We start from the raw sequence: 24,311 nt of genomic DNA, 5'->3' as shown, positions 1-24,311 counted from the left end.
TTTAGTGTCCCCCCCTCTCTTTTTTACCCTATGTAGTCTGGAAACTGCAAGGGAGAGCCTGGGAGCGATCCTTCCAGCGGAGCTGTGAGGGAAAATGGCGCCAGTGTGCTGAGGGAGATAGCCCCGTCCCTTTTTCGGCGGACTTCTCCCGCTTTTTTCTATGTATATCTGGCAGGGGTATTTTACACATATATAGTCTCTATGACTATATTATGTGTTATTTGCCAGCCAAGGTACTCAATATTGCAGCCCAGGGCGCCCCCCCCCAGCGCCCTGCACCCATCAGTGACCGGAGTGTGAGGTGTGCATGGGAAGCAATGGCGCACAGCTGCAGTGCTGTGCGCTACCTTGATGAAGACCGAAGTCTTCTGCCGCCGATTTCCAGGACCCTCTTCTTGCTTCTGGCTCTGTAAGGGGGACGGCGGCGCGGCTCCGGGACCAGACGACCGAGGCTGGGCCTGTGTTCGATCCCTCTGGAGCTAATGGTGTCCAGTAGCCTAGAAGCCCAAGCTAGCTGCAAGCAGGTAGGTTCGCTTCTCTCCCCTTAGTCCCTCGTATCAGTGAGTCTGTTGCCAGCAGATCTCACTGAAAATAAAAAACCTAAAATAAACTTTCTTTTTCTAAGAGCTCAGGAGAGCCCCTAGTGTGCATCCAGCTCAGCCGGGCACAAAATTCTAACTGAGGTCTGGAGGAGGGTCATAGAGGGAGGAGCCAGTGCACACCAGGTAGTCCTAAAGCTTTCTTTAGTTGTGCCCAGTCTCCTGCGGAGCCGCTATTCCCCATGGTCCTTACGGAGTCCCAGCATCCACTTAAGACGTCAGAGAAATCGACATGAGTTTTTCATGATTTTTTCATTGAAACCAACTTGTTCATACTTTACCATCCCAGTGGACCCGGAGGGGGAATATAATAGTGTGGCGAGTGCAGCGGGGCACCGTGACCGAAGCATGGCGAGCACAGCGACCCATGCGTTGGGACGTGGTTCACTTATATGCTGTCCATGTTGACAAACACAACAATAAAAAAAACAACAACTTGTGTCCACTTTTTGACCTGTCGACATTTTAAATGTCGGTATTTTGACCTTGTCGGTATTTTGACCATCGGTCAATTGTTATCGATATTTTGACAGTCGGTATTTTGATTGTAGGTAAATCATACCGATACCCACTGAGGAGAGCAGAAACTGCACGTCAGTGCAGTGGGTGGTCTTCAGTTTGCCGGCGGTCGGGCTCCCGGAGACCAGCATACCGGCGCCCGAATCCCGACCGCCGGCATACCGACACTTCTTCTCTCTCTTGGGGGTCCACGACCCCCCTGGAGGGAGAATAGATAGCGTGCGCCACCGCGCCCGCAGCGAGCCCGCAAGGGGCTCATTTGCGCTCGCCCAGCTGTTGGTTTGCCAGCGGTCGGGATTCCGGTGCCAGTATGCTAGTCGTCGGGAATTCCGACCACCGGCATACCATACTACACCCCAGTGCAGTTGTCTCTCCCAAGAAGAACTCTCTCAGACTGTGCACTAAGCACCTTCTCCTGCACTGAGTTAACACTAGGAGGGAAAACACCAGAGCAGGGAAGCTGCCTCTAGTGCTGGGAACGGAGACAGACAGCTGAGTGATCGACTGTCTAACAAAAGAAGCTGTGCAGAAGCTCAGGGCCGGATTAAGGGCCACATGGGCCTGGAGCTGAAAATGTTCAAGGGCCTACTGTGAGATGAGTTACGGTCATTAGGTCGACACCACTTAGGTCGACAGTCATTAGGTTGATCACTATTGGTCGACATGCATTAGGTCGACAGGGTCCCTAGGTCGACATGCTCATTAGGTCGACAGTTCAAAAGATCGACATGAGTTTTTCACTTTTTTATTTTTTAACTAATTCATACTTTACGATCCACGTGGACTACAATTGGGAGTGGTAACCTGTGCCGAGCGCAGCATGGTGCACCAATTGTGGTTCCCCGTCACTTTACAAAGAAAACTACACCAAAAAAACTTAAAAAAAAAACTCATGTCGACCTTTTGACCTGTCGACCTAGTACATGTTGACCTAATGACCATGTCGACCTAGTGACCCTGTTGACTTAATGCATGTCAATCAATAGTGGTCGACCCAATGACTGTCGACCTTAGTTGTGTCGACCCAACGACCCAAACCCCTGTGAGATATGGAGGATCTGTGATCAGTGTGTGTGTGTGTGTGTGTGTGTGTGTGTGTGTGTGTACTGCCTCACCTGCCATAGACTTTTTACTCCAGAGTTTTGGCTATAAAAGTTATTAGAATAATGCAAAGAAGATATTTCAAACATATTCTTTGTATTTTTCATATACTTTATGCAGTCAAAACTCTGGCACAAACGTTAGTATGACAGGAAAGGCTCTGTCTCACCTGCCTCACCCCACCGCACGTCACTGGTGTGTACACCTCCTACACTATCAGCTCCACTGTTTCCCTGAGTACATAAAAATACAAGAATTGCATACATTTCTGAGAAAGTTAGAAAAACAATTGTAATACTTATGAGTTATGGCTGACTGTGTGGCCAACTGGGTGGCTAGTGATCCTCATGCTGCTGTGATGATGGGCCTATTCTTATGGGGAGGCCTGGAGCTGGAGCTCCATCTGCCCCATTGTTAATCTGGCCCTGATTACATTGCTGCCAATAGTGAGGACGTAAATAATAAGAATTTACTTACCGATAATTCTATTTCTCGGAGTCCGTAGTGGATGCTGGGGTTCCTGAAAGGACCATGGGGAATAGCGGCTCCGCAGGAGACAGGGCACAAAAGTAAAGCTTTCCGATCAGGTGGTGTGCACTGGCTCCTCCCCCTATGACCCTCCTCCAAGCCAGTTAGGTACTGTGCCCGGACGAGCGTACACAATAAGGGAGGAATTTTGAATCCCGGGTAAGACTCATACCAGCCACACCAATCACACCGTACAACTTGTGATCTAAACCCAGTTAACAGTATGATAACAGCGGAGCCTCTGAAAAGATGGCTCACAACAATAATAACCCGATTTTTGTAACTATGTACAAGTATTGCAGATAATCCGCACTTGGGATGGGCGCCCAGCATCCACTACGGACTCCGAGAAATAGAATTATCGGTAAGTAAATTCTTATTTTCTCTATCGTCCTAGTGGATGCTGGGGTTCCTGAAAGGACCATGGGGATTATACCAAAGCTCCCAAACGGGCGGGATAGTGCGGATGACTCTGCAGCACCGAATGAGAGAACTCCAGGTCCTCCTTAGCCAGGGTATCAAATTTGTAGAATTTAGCAAACGTGTTTGCCCCTGACCAAGTAGCTGCTCGGCAAAGTTGTAAAGCCGAGACCCCTCGGGCAGCCGCCCAAGATGAGCCCACCTTCCTTGTGGAATGGGCATTTACATATTTTGGCTGTGGCAGGCCTGCCACAGAATGTGCAAGCTGAATTGTATTACACATCCAACTAGCAATAGTCTGCTTAGAAGCAAGAGCACCCAGTTTGTTGGGTGCATACAGGATAACAGCAAGTCAGTTTTCCTGACTCCAGCCGTCCTGGAACATATTTTCAGGGCCCTGACAACATCTAGCAACTTGGAGTCCTCCAAGTCCCTAGTAGGTGCAAGGCACCACAATAAGCTGGTTCAGGTGAAACACTGACACCACCTTAGGGAGAGAACTGGGGACGAGTCCGCAGCTCTGCCCTGTCCGAATGGACAAACAGATATGGGCTTTTTTGAGAAAAAAACCACCAATTTGACACTCGCCTGGTCCAGGCCAGGGCCAAGAGCATGGTCACTTTTCATGTGAGATGCTTCAAATCCACAGATTTGACTGGTTTTAAACCAATGTGATTTGAGGAATCCCAGAACTACGTTGAGATCCCACAGTGCCACTGGAGGCACAAAAGGGGGTTGTATATGCAATACTCCCTTGACAAACTTCTGGACTTCAGGAACTGAAGCCAATTCTTTCTGGAAGAAAATCGACAGGGCCGAAATTTGAACCTTAATGGACCCCAATTTGAGGCCCATAGACACTCCTGTTTGCAGGAAATGCAGGAAACGACCGAGTTGAAATTTCTTTGTGGGGCCTTCCTGGCCTCACACCACGCAACATATTTTCGCCACATGTGGTGATAATGTTGTGCGGTCACCTCCTTTCTGGCTTTGACCAGGGTAGGAATGACCTCTTCCGGAATGCCTTTTTCCCTTAGGATCCGGCTTTCCACCGCCATGCCGACAAACGCAGCTGCGGTAAGTCTTGGAACAGACATGGTACTTGCTGAAGCAAGTCCCTTCTTAGCGGCAGAGGCCATAAGACCTCTGTAAGCATCTCTTGAAGTTCCGGGTACCAAGTCCTTCTTGGCCAATCCGGAGCCATGAGTATAGTTCTTACTCCTCTACGTCTTATAATTCTCAGCACCTTAGGTATGAGAAGCAGAGGAGGGAACACATACACCGACTGGTACACCCACGGTGTTACCAGAACGTCCACAGCTATTGCCTGAGGGTCTCTTGACCTGGCGCAATACCTGTCCCGTTTTTTGTTCAGACGGGACGCCATCATGTCCACCTTTGGTATTTCCCAACGGTTTACAATCATGTGGAAAAAACTTCCCGATGAAGTTTCCACTCTCCCGGGTGGAGGTCGTGCCTGCTGAGGAAGTCTGCTTCCCAGTTTCCATTCCCGGGATGAAACACTGCTGACAGTGCTATCACATGATTTTCCGCCCAGCGAAAAGTCCTTGCAGTTTTTGCCATTGCCCTCCTGCTTCTTGTGTCGCCCTGTCTGTTTACGTGGGCGACTGCCGTGATGTTTTTCCCACTGGATCAATACCGGCTGACCTTGAAGCAGAGGTCTTGCAAAGCTTAGAGCATTATAAATTTACCCTTAGCTCCAGTATATTTATGTGGAGAAAAGTCTCCAGACTTGATCACACTCCCTGGAAATTTTTTCCTTGTGTGACTGCTCCCCAGCCTCTCGGGCTGGGCTCCGTGGTCACCAGCATCCAATCCTGAATGCCGAATCTGCGGCCCTCTAGAAGATGAGCACTCTATAACCACCACAGGAGAGACACCCTTGTCCTTGGATATAGGGTTATCCGCTGATGCATCTGAAGATGCGATCCGGACCATTTGTCCAGCAGATCCCACTGAAAAGTTCTTGCGTGAAATCTGCCGAATGGAATTGCTTCGTAGGAAGCCACCATTTTTACCAGGATCCTTGTGCAATGATGCACTGTTTTTAGGAGGTTCCTGACTAGCTCGGATAACTCCCTGGCTTTCTCTTCCGGGAGAAACACCTTTTTCTGGACTGTGTCCAGAATCATCCCTAGGCACAGCAGACGTGTCGTCGGGATCAGATGCGATTTTGGAATATTTAGAATCCACCCGTGCTGTTGTAGCAGTATCCGAGATAGTGCTACTCCGACCTCCAACTGTTCCCTGGACTATGCCCTTATCAGGAGATCGTCCAAGTAAGGGATAATTAAGACGCCTTTTCTTCGAAGAAGAATCATTATTTCGGCCATTACCTTGGTAAAGACCCGGGGTGCCGTGGACAATCCAAACGGCAGCGTCTGAAACTGATAGTGACAGTTCTGCACCACGAACCTGAGGTACCCTTAGTGAGAAGGGCAAATTTGGGACATAGAGGTAAGCATCCCTGATGTCCCGGGACACTATATAGTCCCCTTCTTCCTGGTTCGTTATCACTGCTCTGAGTGACTCCATCTTGATTTGAACCTTTGTAAGTGTTCAAAAAAATTTTTTTAGAATAAGTCTCACCTAGCCTTCTGGCTTCAGTACCACAATATAGTGTGGAATAATACCCCTTTTCTTGTAGTAGGAGGGGTAATTTAATTATCACCTGCTGGAATACAGCTTGTGAATTTTTTCCCATACTGCCTCCTTGTCGGAGGGAGACCTTGGTAAAGCAGACTTCAGGAGCCTGCGAAGGGGAAACGTCTCGACATTCCAATCTGTACCCCTGGGATACTACTTGTAGGATCCAGGGGTCCTGTACGGTCTCAGCGCCATGCTGAGAACTTGTCAGAAGCGGTGGAACGCTTCTGTTCCTGGGAATGGGCTGCCTGCTGCAGTCTTCTTCCCTTTCCTCTATCCCTGGGCAGATATGATCTTATAGGGACGAAAGGACTGAGGCTGAAAAGACGGTGTCTTTTTCTGCAGAGATGTGACTTAGGGTAAAAACGGCGGATTTTCCAGCAGTTGCCGTGGCCACCAGGTCCGATGGACCGACCCCAAATAACTCCTCTTCCTTTATACGGCAATACACCTTTGTGCCGTTTGGAATCTGCATCACCTGACCACTGTCGTGTCCATAACATCTTCTGGCAGATATGGACATCGCATTTACTCTTGATGCCAGAGTGCAAATATCCCTCTGTGCATCTCGCATATATAGAAATGCATCCTTTAAATGCTCTATAGTCAATAAAATACTGTCCCTGTCAAGGGTATCAATATTTTTAGTCAGGGAATCCGACCAAGCCACCCAGCTCTGCACATCCAGGCTGAGGCGATCGCTGGTCGCAGTATAACACCAGTATGTGTGTATATACTTTTTATGATATTTTCCAGCCTCCTGTCAGCTGGTCCTTGAGGACGGCCCTATCTATAGACGGTACCGCCACTTGTTTTGATAAGCGTGTGAGCGCCTTATCCACCCTAAGGGGTGTTTCCCAACGCGCCCTAACTTCTGGCGGGAAAGGGTATACCGCCCATAATTTTCTATCGGGGGGAACCCACGCATCATCACACACTTTATTTAATTTATCTGATTCAGGAAAAACTACGGTAGTTTTTTCACATCCCACATAATACCCTCTTTTGTGGTACTTGTAGTATCAGAAATATGTAACACCTCCTTCATTGCCTTTAACGTGTGGCCCTAATAAGGAATACGTTTGTTTATTCACCGTCGACACTGGATTCAGTGTCCCTGTCTGTGTCTGTGTCGACCGACTAAAGTAAACGGGCGTTTTAAAAACCCCTGACGGCGTTTTTGAGACGTCTGGACCGGTACTAATTGTTTGTCGGCCGTCTCATGTCGTCAACCGACCTTGCAGCGTGTTGACATTATCACGTAATTTCCTAAATAAGCCATCCATTCCGGTGTCGACTCCCTAGAGAGTGACATCACCATTACAGGCAATTGCTCCGCCTCCACACCAATATCGTCCTCATACATGTCGACACACACGTACCGACACACAGCAGACACACAGGGAATGCTCTTAACGAAGACAGGACCCCACTAGCCCTTTGGGGAGACAGAGGGAGAGTTTGCCAGCACACACCAAAAGCGCTATATATGACAGGGATAGCCTTATAATAAGTGCTCCCTGTATAGCTGCTTTTATAATATAATTTTTGCCACTATTTTGCCCCCCCTCTCTTGTTTTACCCTGTTTCTGTAGTGCAGTGCAGGGGAGAGATCTGGGAGCCGTCCTGACCAGCGGAGCTGTGTAAGGAAAATGGCGCTGTGTGCTGAGGAGATAGGCCCCGCCCCTTTTCCGGCGGGCTCGTCTCCCGCTCTTTAGTGTATTCTGGCAGGGGTTAAATATCTCCATATAGCCCCGGAGGCTATATGTGAGGTATTTTTTAGCCAAATAGGTTTTCATTTGCCTCCCAGGGCGCTCCCCTCCCAGCGCCCTGCACCCTCAGTGACTGCCGTGTGAAGTGTGCTGAGAGGAAAATGGCGCACAGCTGCAGTGCTGTGCGCTACCTTTAGAAGACTGAGGAGTCTTCTGCCGCCGATTCTGGACCTCTTCATGTTTCAGCATCTGCAAGGGGGCCGGCGGCGAGGCTCCGGTGACCATCCAGGCTGTACCTGTGATCGTCCCTCTGGAGCTGATGTCCAGTAGCCAAGAAGCCAATCCATCCTGCACGCAGGTGAGTTCACTTCTTCTCCCCTAAGTCCCTCGTTGCAGTGATCCTGTTGCCAGCAGGACTCACTGTAAAATAAAAAACCTAAGCTAAACTTTCTCTAAGCAGCTCTTTAGGAGAGCCACCTAGATTGCACCCTTCTCGGCCGGGCACAAAAATCTAACTGGCTTGGAGGAGGGTCATAGGGGGAGGAGCCAGTGCACACCACCTGATCGGAAAGCTTTACTTTTGTGCCCTGTCTCCTGCGGAGCCGCTATTCCCCATGGTCCTTTCAGGAACCCCAGCATCCACTAGGACGATAGAGAAACATAATTTATCATACATATTTGTCATGTGTCAAAGCAACTTGCTAGTGAAGACATCTCTATACATATACACAAGTCATCTTGTAATTTCCCTAACGTATTCAAAGGAATTTCTTTAACAAATGACAGTCAATAAGTTGGGTGGAGGAGAGTTGGAGAAGTGGTCAGCATGACTCACTCTCTTGTGGTGTATATATCATGCTTACCGACTTTCTGGCAGCTCTCTCCGGGAGAGAGCTGCCAGGTTGGCTCAGTGGAGGGCCGGGGCCACTCTCGAAGTAGGTGGCTGGGTAGGGGGGAACACGGGAGACTTGTCTGCTCTTCTGGGGGTCTGGGAAGGTCACCCGATTTTCGGGAGCCTCCCAGCCATTCCGGGAGAGTAGGCAAGTATGATATATATGAAAGTTAACGTATATAAAACACAAAGGAAGAGTAAATATAAGTACCAGCTTTTTTTTACCCGTTCATTGTTTCACTATCGCTCCCAGAAAAGGTCGGCAAAACTTCCTTCAGTTCAGTCTGCATTTACCATTTCTTTTACAATGGTCCATTTTCTAGTCACAGTGGGGATAATTCCAAGTTGATCGCAGAAGGAATTTTGTTAGCAGTTGGGCAAAACCATGTGCACTGCAGGGGAGGCAGATATAACATGTGTAGAGAGAATAAGATTTGGGTGGGTTATTTTGTTTCTGTGCAGGGTAAATACTGGCTGCTTTAGTTTTACTCTGCAATTTAGATTACAGATTGAACACACCCCACCAAAATCTAACTCTCTCTGCACATGTTATATCTGCCCCCCCCCTGCAGTGCACATGGGGGATAATTCCAAGTTGATCGCAGCAGGAAATTTTTTAGCAGTTGGGCAAAACCATGTGCACTGCAGGGGGGGCAGATATAACATTTGCAGAGAGAGTTAGATTTGGGTGGGTTATTTTGTTTCTGTGCAGGGCAAATACTGGCTGCTTTATTTTTACACTGCAATTTAGATTGCAGATTGAACACACCACACCCAAATCTAACTCTCTGCACATGTTATATCTGCCCTTCCTGCAGTGCACATGGGCCCTCATTCCGAGTTGTTCGCTCGCAAGCTGTTTTTAGCAGCTTTACACACGCTAAGCCGCCGCCTACTGGGAGTGAATCTTAGCTTCTTAAAATTGCGAACGAAAGATTCGCAATATAGCGAAAAGACATCTCTGTGCAGTTTCTGAGTAGCTCGAGACTTACTCGGCATCTGCGATCAGTTCAGTGCTTGTCGTACCTGGTTTGACGTCATAAACACACCCAGCGTTCGCCCAGACACTCCTCCGTTTCTCCAGCCACTCCCGCGTTTTTCCCAGAAACGGTAGCGTTTTTTCGCACACACCCATAAAACTGCCAGTTTCCGCCCAGAAACACCCACTTCCTGTCAATCACATTACGATCACCAGAACGAAGAAAAAAACGTGAGTAAAAAACCTAACTGCATAGCAAATTTACTTGGCGCAGTCGCACTGCGGACATTGCGCATGCGCACTAAGCGGAAAATCGCTGTGATGCGAAAAAATTTACAGAGCGAACAACTCGGAATGACCCCCATGGTTTTGCCCAACTGCTAACAAAATTCCTGCTGCGATCGACTCAGAATTACCCCCTTGGTTTTGCCCAACTGCTAACAAAATTCCTGCTGCGATCAACTTGGAATTACCCCCAGTAAGTGCTGCATTTCCAATAAAGTAACCTAGGTGAATGTTTAGGGCTAGTGTTGGATAAGGGCCCAATTCAGCTTGAGTTGTAAATGTGGTAAAAAGAAAACAAAGCACACGTGCATGCACATTGCAATGCCATCCCGGATGAATGCGATCATAATGTAATTGACAGGCGGTGGGCAATCAGGGGCGGTGATGTGAGGTTGGGTGGGAGGGTAGCAGGAAACACAGGCATCTCATGGCCATTTTCGGGGCGGCCCAATGACATCGCCTGCAGTTTCTGTGATAGGAAACATGGCGGCACTGCTCCTGCATATGCAGCCTACAGGGGGCTTCCACTATCTGCCAATTTCTGCAATGCGATCGCAATTGAATTGCAATCACATCGCTGGGCGGCACATAACATGCTGGGCGGCTTGCCCTGAGCTGGCCGGCACCCAGCATGCGATCGCAACCAGTAGCAGTTTTGCTACTTTACCAAAACTACTCCTGAAGCTGAATTAGGATCTAAATACAAGTGGCAGTGAGAGAGTCAACAGTTTATAGGTCCACTCCAAATGGTCGGCATGCACGAAGTTGACATGGCCCAAAGGTCTACATGGTCCAAAGGTCAAAATGTAAATGGTCGACACATGAAAAGGTCGACATGGGATTTTCATGTTTTTTTGGTGTCAGATTTTTCCTTCCAGCACATAGATCTCCAATTAATGCACCGCGTATCCTTGCATGGCGAGGGAAAGGTGCCTTGCTCTGCTACCGCTGTGCTCAGCACAGGTTACTATTCCCAATCGTAGTCCACGTGGATGGTAAAGTATCAAAAATGAAAAATAAAATAAAAAAACTCATGTCGACCATATGCTGTGTGATCCATTGTCATGTCGAACTTTTGACCATGTCAACCATATACATGTCGATCATTTGGTGTCAACCTATTGACTGTTTACCTATCATCTGGATACCAAGAGAGGTGCACTTGCTATCATCTCGGCAATGACCCAATTTATCCGGTGGGAGGGCAGCTTGCTTGACTGCAGATATCTCCAGTTCCTGGAAAAATATTTCTTAGCTTTCAATTGGATAAAACACTAGAGAATCCCACCTTTCAAGAGGTACTGGGGATTTTTGGATCAGAGTTCAGGAGCCAGAGCAATCCACTTACTAAAAAAATATAAAACTGCATACCAGCCATGTGGAGCTGGAACAGGGACCAGCTGCTGGAAGGCTGATATCTCTGGTTCTGGGCATAGTAGAGAAAAGCTGCCAGTGTCCTCCGAGAAGGGGAGAGTCCCAGCTTTTGTAGTAAACCCTCAGAAAATATCTAAGTTAGACAGAACCCAAGATATCTGGCTGGAAAGAGCAATTAACAAGCTTGGATGTGGACCACTGCTTTGAAGTCGGATATTCCTGGTTCCCCAGGGCTCATTTTCAAAAATCTGGAACCCCAGGAAAAAGGGGACCCTTAGCAATCAGCCTAGAACCCTTATACTTCTGGGGCCCTTGGGCAACTGCATATTGATCCCATACGAAAAGATGGCCCTGTTTATGGGCAGTAATTTGGTGGTGACCATGCAATTACATGGAACCGTTCAGTCTCATGGAAGTATCATGGAAGCGTTGTGGGCATGTAAGCTTGATCATAACACATGGATGGAGTCTGTTTCAGATGGATCATTTGCACCAAGTATAAGTCTATGTACTAAGCCGTGGAGAGAGATAAAATACCAGCCAACCAGCTCCTGTTATTTTTCAAACACAACCTGTAACATGGTAGTAGCTGGTTGACTGGTACTTTATCTCTGTTCACTTTATCTCTCTCCAAAGCTTAGTAAATAGACCCTATAGTACCCTATCAGCGATCTGAAGGGCTGATTTAGAGGTAGAAGCTATTTGTACTGCCAGTGTCGGACTGGGGCATGTAGGGCCCACCGGGGGAATGCAGTGGTAAGGGTCCATGTTTAGAGAAGTGGCCAGTCTGCAGAGGGGGTGTGGCCTGCCACCTCATTGGTTTGACCAACGATTAGATAGTGCAATGTCTGGGCCCTTTCATAAATATATACAGTAAATTCAGCTGCTGCATGCATGATAATGTACCAGATTACTTATCAGCAATGCATTCTAGAAAATACACTATAGTCCAGTATAAGGTAACATACAGTATGTATAATGTATAATTCAAGTGCACAGTCTGGAACCTGATCCTTAGAGCATGAGGTGGGCCCCCAGGCAGTGGGGCCCACCGGTGGTTTCCCCTGTACCCCTGTGGGCCAGTCCAAGCCTGTGTACTGCTACTGCTTCTTTGTATGCAACAGCCATGCAAGACTTTGTAGCCACAGGAGTTAAAGGATGCCCACTGCCGACTTCTGTGATTCGTTGCTGCGTACATCAACTGTATGACCATCAGACATCAGAGTAACCCCCAGGTTACTCAGGATGTCCGGTGTCATCACGAAGCAGAGGTCAGTGTATCTGCGTTGGAAAACACAGACCCTGGGCTTGGTACGCCTACAAAATGGGGCGACACACCCCCATTTTTGAAAAGCCACCTCTGCCCCTAAATGGCTGTAGTCTGTCCATCAGGCTGCGGCATCCAGGGCAGTACGAGCGAAGTCGCTGATCCAGATCTGCACATGCATTATTGGATCCCAAACCATCAGAGACATGCGTTATCATCGAGTTAATGTACAGTACATCTCTGAATCAGGCCATCAGTCTGATTTGATTTGGGAAATATAAGCACATATAATCCAGCCACTAGAGATGAGCGGGTTCGGTTTCTTTGAATCCGAACCCGCACGAACTTCACTTTTTTTTTCACGGGTCCGAGCGACTCGGATCCTCCCGCCTTGCTCGGTTAACCCGAGCGCGCCCGAACGTCATCATGACGCTGTCGGATTCTCGCGAGGCTCGGATTCTATCGCGAGACTCGGATTCTATATAAGGAGCCGCGCGTCGCCGCCATTTTCACACGTGCATTGAGATTGATAGGGAGAGGACGTGGCTGGCGTCCTCTCCATTTAGATTAGATTTAGAAGAGAGAGAGAGAGAGAGATTGCTGTGATACTGTAGATTAGAAGAGAGTGCAGAGTGCAGACAGAGTTTAGTGACTGACGACCACAGTGACCAGTGACCACCAGAGACAGTGCAGTTGTTTGTTTTATTTAATATATCCGTTCTCTGCCTGAAAAAAACGATACACAGTCACACAGTGACTCAGTCTGTGTGCACTGCTCAGCCCAGTGTGCTGCACATCAATGTATTGTATATAAAGCTTATAATTGTGGGGGAGACTGGGGAGCACTGCAGGTTGTTATAGCAGGAGCCAGGAGTACATGATAAATAATATTATATTAAAATTAAACAGTGCACACTTTTGCTGCAGGAGTGCCACTGCCAGTGTGACTAGTGGTGACCAGTGCCTGACCACCAGTATATTAGTAGTATTGTATACTATCTCTTTATCAACCAGTCTATATTAGCAGCAGACACAGTACAGTGCGGTAGTTCACGGCTGTGGCTACCTCTGTGTCGGCACTCGGCAGGCAGTCCGTCCATCCATAATTGTATTATATACCACCTAACCGTGGTTTTTTCTTTCTTTCTTTATACCGTCGTCATAGTCATACTAGTTGTTACGAGTATACTACTATCTCTTTATCAACCAGTGTACAGTGCGGTAGTTCACGGCTGTGGCTACCTCTGTGTCGGAACTCGGCAGGCAGTCCGTCCATCCATAATTGTATTATAATATATACCACCTAACCGTGGTTTTTTTTTCGTTCTTTATACCGTCGTCATACTAGTTGTTACGAGTATACTACTATCTCTTTATCAACCAGTGTACAGTGCGGTAGTTCACGGCTGTGGCTACCTCTGTGTCGGAACTCGGCAGGCAGTCCGTCCATCCATAATTGTATTATAATATATACCACCTAACCGTGGTTTTTTTTTCGTTCTTTATACCGTCGTCATACTAGTTGTTACGAGTATACTACTATCTCTTTATCAACCAGTGTACAGTGCGGTAGTTCACGGCTGTGGCTACCTCTGTGTCGGCACTCGGCAGGCAGTCCGTCCAACCATAATTGTATTATATACCACCTAACCGTGGTTTTTTTTTCATTCTTTATACCGTCGTCATACTAGTTGTTACGAGTATACTACTATCTCTTTATCAACCAGTGTACAGTGCGGTAGTTCACGGCTGTGGCTACCTCTGTGTCGGCACTCGGCAGGCAGTCCGTCCAACCATAATTGTATTATATACCACCTAACCGTGGTTTTTTTTTTCATTCTTTATACCGTCGTCATACTAGTTGTTACGAGTATACTACTATCTCTTTATCAACCAGTGTACAGTGCGGTAGTTCACGGCTGTGGCTACCTCTGTGTCGGCACTCGGCAGCCCGTCCATAATTGTATATACCAGTGACCTAACCGTGGTTTTTTTTTCTTTCTTTATACATACATACTAGTTACGAGTATACTATCTCTTTATCAACCAGTCTATATATTAGCAGCAGACACAGTACAGTGCGGTAGTTCACGGCTGTGGCTACCTCTGTGTCGGCACTCGGCAGCCCGTCCATAATTGTATATACCAGTGACCTAACCGTGGTTTTTTTTTCTTTCTTTATACATACATACTAGTTACGAGTATACTATCTCTTTATCAACCAGTCTATATATTAGCAGCAGACACAGTACAGTGCGGTAGTTCACGGCTGTGGCTACCTCTGTGTCGGCACTCGGCAGCCCGTCCATAATTGTATATACCACCTAACCGTGGTTTTTTTTTCTTTCTTTATACATACATACTGCAGTGCCACTCCTAGATGGGCCCGGTGTTTGTGTCGGCCACTAGGGTCGCTAATCTTACTCACACAGTCAGCTACCTCATTGCGCCTCTTTTTTTCTTTGCGTCATGTGCTGTTTGGGGAGGGTTTTTTGGAAGGGCCATCCTGCGTGACACTGCAGTGCCACTCCTAGATGGGCCCGGTGTTTGTGTCGGCCACTAGGGTCGCTAATCTTACTCACACAGCTACCTCATTGCGCCTCTTTTTTTCTTTGCGTCATGTGCTGTTTGGGGAGGGTTTTTTGGAAGGGACATCCTGCGTGACACTGCAGTGCCACTCCTAGATGGGCCCGGTGTTTGTGTCGGCCACTAGGGTCGCTTATCTTACTCACACAGCGACCTCGGTGCAAATTTTAGGACTAAAAATAATATTGTGAGGTGTGAGGTATTCAGAATAGACTGAAAATGAGTGTAAATTATGGTTTTTGAGGTTAATAATACTTTGGGATCAAAATGACCCCCAAATTCTATGATTTAAGCTGTTTTTTAGTGTTTTTGGAAAAAAACACCCGAATCCAAAACACACCCGAATCCGACAAAAATAATTCGGTGAGGTTTTGCCAAAACGCGTTCGAACCCAAAACACGGCCGCGGAACCGAACCCAAAACCAAAACACAAAACCCGAAAAATTTCAGGCGCTCATCTCTACCAGCCACTCCAATGTCATCTCTTCCACAGCGATTCTTTCATTTAGCAATTTTTTTAAAATATTTATACATACATGAATAATATTAATTATAGTGTACAACGCAGTGCTAGAAACCATCTGTTATTTCCTGCAACACCAAAGCTCTGAGTCAGTCAAATACTATCTGTGTTTCTACACAATTGTAAACTAATAAGAACACTTCATTTTGATGGTAATAAACCTGCCATAAACATTGCAATGCCAAGCTAGTAATGGGATTTTTGATGTTGTTTTCATCAGTTGTATAACGTTCACATTTCTCCTCTTCAGTGGGAATTTTTGGTCAGAATTTTTAAGAAATGTCTCTTTTCTATAAATAGAAACCAATCTATCTGTGAAAAAATGTATTGCTTTTACGCCTGTTTTGTATCCGCAGAACTTCTTGCAATATTTTATTATGCTGTCCTGTAAGGAAATGTTTATACTACATGGTAGATTAACTAAGCGGCGTTTTAGTATGCAGACTGGCTGTAGGGGTCATTCCGAGTTGATCGCTAGCTGAAATTGTTCACTGCGCAGCGATGATGCAAAAAAAACGGCACTTCTGCGCATGTCTATGCGGCGCAATGCGCACATGCGACGTACTTTCATAACGGCCGATGTAGTTTCACACAAGGTCTAGCAAAGCTTTTCAGTTGCACTGTTGGCCACAGAGTGACAGGAAGTGGGCATTTCTGGTATCAACTGACCGTTTTCAGGGAGTGTTCGGAAAAACGCAGGCGTGCCAGGAAAAATGCAGGCGTGGTTGGGCGAACACAGGGCGTGTTTGTGACGTCAAAACAGGAACTGAACAGTCTGAAGTCATCGCAAGCGCTGAGTAGGTCTGGAGCTACTCTGAAACTGCACATTTTTTTTGTAGTCGCTCTGCGATCCTTTCGTTCGCACTTCTGCTAAGCTAATATACACTCCCAGTGGGAGGCGGTATAGCATTTGCACGGCTGCTAAACACTGCTAGCGAGAAATCAACTCGGAATGACCCCCTAAATCCGTGCAGTCAGTGTCAGACTGGGGCATGAAGGGCCCACCGGGGGAATGCAGTAGTAGGGGGCCTATGGTTAGGGGTGTGTCCAGTTTCCAGAAGGGGTGTGACCAGCCACCACATTGATTTGCCTAACCATTAGAGAGTGCATGGGCTGGGCCCTTGATAAATAAATATATATATAATATATAAATCCCAATAGAAACAAACAGCGGCACTCTGAGACTTTGAATAGGTAAAGGTGTATTCACATCACACTTAATCCCAACGTTTCGGGGCTCACCTGCCCCTTTGTCAAGGTGTATAACAAACAACAACCATAAACAACATACCTTTATAGGAGATCAGAAGCCCGCCAGTGACTGCGCTGGACCGGTGACGCAGCCGTGTTCCCTGCTTCCAGACTCATACAGATGACGTCATGCTGCCAACGCCGGCCGGTAGCCATAATTACCGCGACGCTGGCAGTGTATTAGACGGACCTCCGGAGTCAAACGAATGCAGGGACTAAACAACAACACAAAAACATACAACACAGCCACATAGTAAAGAGTGCTCATCTAAGAAATACAGACCCCTAACCCCTTACAGGGCCATCCATGTATATTTAGAGTGTAAGACCAGTCACTTGTGTGCTGTTAAGCCAGCATCCTTCATAATGCTGTGAGGACATAGGTGTGGATATGTTGTGACTTGTGATCTGGTGTATAATAATTGCTGCATAATATGCCATAAGTGTTGTGCGGTTTCGTGTGTGTTACGTGATCCTCATCAATTGAGTGTCCAGTTAGACCAGTCGAAAGTGTATAAATGACAACTTACTGTTGCGAAATATGCTGCTATTGCAGCCTCCGTGTGTACAGTGAGTATGTGTTAATATGAAGGTGATAGTCGAGGTTGCGGCTCCTGGCAAAAATCATATACCCTAATGGATGTCAAGTGACCTGAGTCACTCACCCCCCTGCGTGAACCGGATCATGAAAGTGCTTGAGTGAAAAAAGATCCGTATAATGAATATGTGTTTAGCTAAATCGCTATGATCAGTGACACGTAATGATACTACTGACAATATTGAGTGTCAAATGTCCGCTCTCCTATGTCTGGGCTGATTCCCATTAGTGAACATGGGCAATAAGGTCTGAATAGACCTACTTATGTGTGCCAGAGCTGGATGGTACCCCGTGAATGAAAGGAGGAAAAGGGGAAAAGAAAAAGAAAAGAAGGAAAAAAAGAAAAAAACACGAAAAAGCAGACACTAGGGACAGTAAACACAAATAATCTTCTCTCGTAAGTCACAGAGACTAATGGAGTTCTGGGTACTGCCAATTTGTTAATCTTCTGCGTTGATTTAGCTATCGAACACTTGTCCATCTGCGGCGACGTCTCCCAAAGTTGAGTAGCACTCAACCAAGCCACCAGGGCTAATGGTATTGAGCTCGTAGATCCATTTTGCTTCAGTCTGTAGTAATTTGCGGTCTCTGTCCATCTCTAATGCTCTTTGGAATGTGGTTGATTATTTGGTGTCTCAGATCATTTATAGAGTGGCCTGTTGCTGCAAAATGCCTTGCTACTGGTTGCTCGGACTGTTTACCTGTGAACGTCTGTTTAATGGCCGATCTGTGAAGCACCATTCTCTCTCTTAATGTCCTGATGGACTTCCTCACATAGCGCAAGCCACACGAGCAGATGATCAAATATACTATGTGGGTCAATGTGCAGGTCATGACATGTTTGATGTGGTAAACCTTGTCCCTGTGGGGGTGACTAAATGTAGAGTCCGTTATCATGTGTGCACAGGTCATGCATTTAAGGCACTTATAGCACCCCTGGAGTCCTATTCAAGAACATGGGTGCCTTCTCCACTTCTGCCTGGAAGCCTGTGATGTCCGAATGCACCAGCATGTCCTTTATATTCTTCTCCCTTTAAAAACAGATCATGGGACGTTTGACTTTAAACACCGGAAGTGACCTGTCAGTTGCCACGATCGGCCACAGGGCTCTTGTGGCCCTTTGTATTACTGGGCTGGCTGTGTTAAATTTATTGACAAATGTAATCACCTTCTTCTGAGGCTTGGTTTCAGTGGTAAATAATGTGTGCCGTGGGATCGCCATAATGTCTGGTTTCTGTAGTCTCAATGAGTGTAGACTGTATCCCCTTTCCGCAAACTTCAGTACCATTTCAGTACATTCAGTACCATTCGTGGTAACTACGGTAACCGGCCGGAACTGGCGGCGTGACGTCATCCATATGAGTCCGGAAGCAGGGAGCGCAGCTGCATCCCCGGTCCAGCGCAGTCACTGGCGGGCTTCTGATCTCCTATAAAGGTATGTTGTTTATGGTTGTTGTTTGTTATACACCTTGACAATGGGGCAGGCGAGCCCCAAAACGTTGGGATTTAGGGGGTCATTCCAACCCGTTCGCACGCTGCTAGTTGTCGCAGCAGTGCCAATGGGTCGGGACTGCAGCTGCGCGGCGCTCACAATGCGCACGCGCGTTGTTGCGACCAGAAGAAAGAAGAAAGTGATCACTGGCGCGATCGCAAGAAGATTGACAGCGGAGAGGTGTTCTGGGGCGGATATTCACCATTTTCTAGGAGTGGTGAGTCCAACGCAGGCGTGTCCAGGCGTTTGGAGGTCGGATGCCTGACGTCAGGGTAAGTAAGTCTGACCCTGATCTTGTTTTACAGGAATCTATTTTTGCAGAGCAGGGCTGCACAAGCGATCACAGCCCTGCTATGCAGAAATACACTCCCCATAGCCGGTGTCTAGTTGACTGCACGGGCAGCAAAATAATGCTGCGTGCAATCAACTCAGAATGACCCCCTTAGTGTGATGTGAATACACTTTTACCTTTTCAAAGTCTCCGCTGTTTGTTTCTATTGGGATGTATACAGAGGTTCTAGAAGGCACCAGAGCCATAGAGCCAAACTTGGGAGTGAGTGCCGGTCCAATAGCACACTATATATATATATATATATATATATATTGTGACAAGAACACTGGGATAGTGTTTGAGGGCAGGTATGTTTGTCCCAGGTTCTTGTCATACATGTTTTAGAAAATGAAAACTTCTAGGAAAAATGCTTTTGTTTTGTCAGTACCTTTTCAGTTTGCTGTAAAAGTTGGGTAAAGGCTCTGAAGAGAGAGATAAGGCGAGTTCTAGACATTGGGCCCAGTTCGGGTCTTTGGCCTCACAGAGGGCTAATCAGGGTTTCAGCTGTGTAAGAGTGTTATAGGGCTGCTAGCCTGATTAGTATGGGCAGACTGCCTGGGAAGACTGGAGGGATCTGTGTGAGAGAAACACGCTTCCGGATACAAGTGAGCTATACAGTGTTTACTGGAGAACCCTGTGTTTTTGTTTAGTGATAGTTAGGAACATCTTGTGTTTAGTTAGTGCCGGACAGGCAAGGTATTTTCTTTTGGTGTTTGTTTTATTTTCTGTTTCAATAAAACTGGCCGGGGCCAGTTGTACCAGAAACTGGACTTGTGTTGTTCCTCAGCTGCTGCGTGCTGCCATATTCCCCAGGAAGAGGCGCCTTGCACCCCTACAGTGTTACAACTTGGTGGAGAATGCGAGCATGCCGCTCTGCGCATAAGTGAAAGCAGCAGCTTTATGAGGCCTGCAGAAAACGGTGGTTTATGCAGATACAGCCCAGTGTGAAGTTGTTGAGTCTCACCCCGAGGGTTTGATATATGTCCTGGGTGAAAGCAGCTACAAAGCCGCCTGAAAAATCTGTCGACATGGAGGAACTGCTTAAAGCCCTGCTGCAAGCTACAGCGGCTCAGCAAGAGGCCAACAGACAGCAGCAGGTGGCTATGGAGGAAAATTGGAGACTACAGCAGGTGGCAATGGAGGAAAATTGGAGGCAACAGCGTCAGGATAGAGAGGTCTTAGCAGAAGTGGTGCAGAGACTTGCAGCTCGGGTTGGAGATGTGGCCGTCAGTGCTCCGACCAGCTCTAGTTCTATACGGGCCAGTCACTTCCTGCAGAAAATGACAGAGGCTGATGATGTGGAGGCCTACCTGACCACGTTTGAAAGGACTGCCGAGCGTGAGAACTGGCCGAAAGCGCAGTGGGCCAGTCTGCTGGCACCTTTTTTGTCAGGAGAGCCCCAAAAAGCGTACTTTGATTTAAGCCCTGCTGAGGCTCGGGACTATGATAAACTAAAGACTGAGATCCTGACCCGCCTGGGAGTCACGCTGTCAGTACGAGCACAACGGGTGCACCGTTGGGTGTACGCCATGGAGAAGCCTCCGCGCTCCCAGATGCACGACCTTATTCAGCTAACAAAAAAATGGCTACAGCCAGAGACATTAACTGGTCCCCAGATGGTTGAAAGAGTCGTCATGGACCGCTACTTATGGTCTTTGCCCATGGTCCTGCGCAAGTGGGTGAGCCATGGAAACCCGGGTACTACTGACCAATTAGTGGACATGGTAGAGCGGTATTTGGCAGCAGAGGAACTACTGATGACCACCCAGCAACCCATAGATCCTCGACAGCGCCCTTCAGTAAAGACTGGTAAGACTGTTCCGTGGGAAAACGTTGCTGGGCGGTTAAGAGAACGCAAGGCTGGAGAGACTGTAAACACTGGCCCTGGAGACAGGCCAATGGGGCTAGAATGGTCTATGTTGCCCAAACGGGTTGATAATCGTGTGGTTAAATGTTTTAGATGTGGTATGCCAGGTCATGTTATTGCCAATTGCCTAGTCATGCAAGAACCCATGCAATGTGATGCTGCCTTTGAATGTCGCAGAATGTCTTTCTTTGCTAGGTTAGCCTGTACTGTGGTACCTTCACCTGAGCTGGAAAAACAAATGTGTGATGTGTTCTTAGAGGGTAACCGGGTAGAGGCCTTGCTAGATTCAGGAAGTTTAGTTACCCTCGTGAAAGCTGGGTTAGTGAACCCCTTAAAGGTCCAGCAAATACCTATTGGGGTAACTTGCATACATGGGGATACCCAATATTATGTCACTGCTGAAGTGAATATAGAAACTTGTTGTGGGTCAGCAATGGTTAAAGTAGGACTGGTCCCCACCTTGGTGCATAAGGCCATAATAGGGAGGGATTTTCCTCATTTTTGGAAACTGTGGGAATCACGTTTATCAACAGATGTGAGAAGTAAAGAGCCAGTTGGTAATACCGGTGATTGTATGGATGTACGTGTGTCTTCGGAACTTTCTGACCCTTTGCCTTTTGCCAGTTTGGCTGGGGAAGTGACAGACGGGGAGTCCAGTGAGGACCCTCTTGCTGGGAACAGAGACATAGTGGTTAGAAACGAAAGTGTGCCTGACCTGGAGGTAAAAAAGGATCTGTTTGCATCTGAACAGTTAAAGGATCCTACCTTGATAAAGGCTAGAGAGAATGTTAAGATTGTTAATGGGGAGCCTGTGGTACCAGGTGACAGGGTTACGTATCCCCACATGGCCATCTGTAATGAGCTCTTGTACCACATTGTCAAAAAGGGTGAGGATGTGGTGGAACAGCTGGTAGTACCCCAGCCTTATCGGAGAACGGTACTAGATTTAGCTCATAGTCACGTTACAGCAGGACATTTAGGGGCAGAAAAAACCACTGAAAGAGTTTTACAAAGGTTCTTTTGGCCAGGGGTTTATAAAGAAGTGTCTGAATATTGTTCTTCCTGTCCTGAATGCCAGTATCATGCCCCTAGACCCCATTTCAGGAGCCCACTAGTTCCCATGCCTATTATAGAGGTCCCGTTTGACAGAATAGCCATGGATCTCATGGGGCCCTTGTTAAAGTCCGCTCGGGGCCATCAGTATATCCTGGTAATAATGGACTATGCCACTCGATATCCTGAGGCTATCCCTTTATGCACTATCACAACCAAGGCGATAGCTAGGGAGCTGGTGCAGGTTTTTAGTAGAGTGGGAATACCAAAAGAAATTTTGACTGACCAAGGTACTCCATTTATGTCAAGGGTCATGAAAGAATTGTGCAAATTATTTAAGGTCACTCACCTCAGCACGTCCATTTACCATCCCCAAACTGATGGGTTGGTGGAAAGGTTTAATAAAACATTAAAAAGTATGTTAAAAAAGGTGGTTGATAAAGATGGGAAAAACTGGGATTGTTTGTTGCCCTACTTGTTAATGGCCGTCAGAGAAGTTCCTCAGTCCTCTACGGGGTTTTCTCCATTTGATTTGTTGTATGGTAGACACCCCAGAGGGCTGTTGGACGTGGCCAAAGAGACGTGGGAAGGACAGCCCACTCCTTATAGAAGCGTTATTGAACATGTAACACAAATGCAGGATAGGATTGCAGCCGTGGTACCTGTTGTCAGAGAGCACAAGAAACAGGCCCAAAGTGCTCAACAGAGGGTCATTAACCGGAGTGCCAAGATACGGGAATTTGCTCCTGGAGATAGAGTTCTTGTTTTGGTACCCACTGTGGAAAGCAAATTCCTAGCTAAATGGCAGGGTCCATTTGAGATTAGGGAAAAAGTGAATGAGGTTAATTACAAAGTATACCAGCCGGGAAAGAGAAAACCCGAACAGATCTACCATGTTAACTTAATCAAACCCTGGAAAGATAGGTTGTCTCTGTCAGCGGAGCCTTGCCCTTCGGTGTCTTCACCCCGGTTGCTTCCCGCAGTGAAGGTGTCAGAGACATTATCAGCTGATCAGAACAATCAGGTTAAAGAATTTCTCATCCAAAATAGGGAGATATTTTCAGAGCTGCATGGCCGAACGACCATAATAAAACATGACATTGTCACAGAACCAGGGGTCAGGGTTCATTTAAAGCCATATAGGATTCCTGAAGCTCAGCGAGAAGCTATTTCTAAAGAAGTTAAAACCATGTTAGAACTTGGAGTCATAGAGGAGTCTAACAGTGAGTGGTCCAGTCCCATAGTGCTCATCCCGAAGCCCGATGGTAGCATACGCTTCTGTAATGACTTTCGTAAGTTAAATGAGGTGTCCAAGTTTGACGCATACCCCATGCCCCGTGTGGATGAGCTTGTAGAAAGGCTGGGAACAGCCAGGTTTCTCACCACATTGGACCTGACCAAAGGTTACTGGCAAATACCTTTATCTGATAGCGCCAAAGAAAAAACAGCCTTCTCGGTTCCGGAGGGGCTGTACCAGTATAAGATGTTACCCTTTGGGTTGCATGGGGCTCCAGCAACCTTTCAACGGGCGATGGATAAAATTTTGAGGCCCCATAGAAAATATGCAGCTGCCTATTTGGATGATGTGGTAATTCACAGTACAGACTGGGGGTCCCATTTGGTTAAAGTACAAGCAGTACTGGACTCAATCAGAGAGGCAGGGTTAACTGCTAACCCAAAGAAGTGCTGCCTCGCAATGGAGGAGGTCAAATACTTGGGCTTCACCATAGGCAGAGGTCTGATTAGGCCCCAATTGAATAAAATTGATGCTATTCAAAACTGGCCTCGTCCAGTGAATAAAAAACAGGTAAGGGCTTTTTTGGGAATTACTGGGTACTATAGACGGTTTATTCCCAATTTTGCGACCACAGCGGTGCCGTTGTCAGACCTTACCAAAGGGAAGCAGTCAAATATGGTGAAATGGAACCCTGATGCAGAAAAAGCGTTCCAAGCATTAAAAGTGGCTTTGTGTTCACAACCGGTGTTGATAACACCAGATTTTTCAAAAGAATTTGTGGTACAGACAGATGCCTCAGAGGTAGGGATAGGTGCTGTGCTGTCCCAAACCAGAGATGGGGACGAACACCCTATCATTTATTTGAGTAGGAAACTCAATGAGCATGAAAAAAAGGTATGCCATTGTGGAAAAAGAGGCTTTGGCCATTAAGTGGGCACTAGATACCTTGAGATATTACCTCTTGGGTAGACAATTCAGACTAGTGACAGACCATGCCCCTTTAAAATGGATGTATGTAAATAGAGGCAAG

Source organism: Pseudophryne corroboree, chromosome 1, assembly GCF_028390025.1.
Source record: "Pseudophryne corroboree isolate aPseCor3 chromosome 1, aPseCor3.hap2, whole genome shotgun sequence".
NCBI lineage: Eukaryota > Metazoa > Chordata > Amphibia > Anura > Myobatrachidae > Pseudophryne > Pseudophryne corroboree.
Note: the sequence above shows the minus strand (reverse complement) of the source record.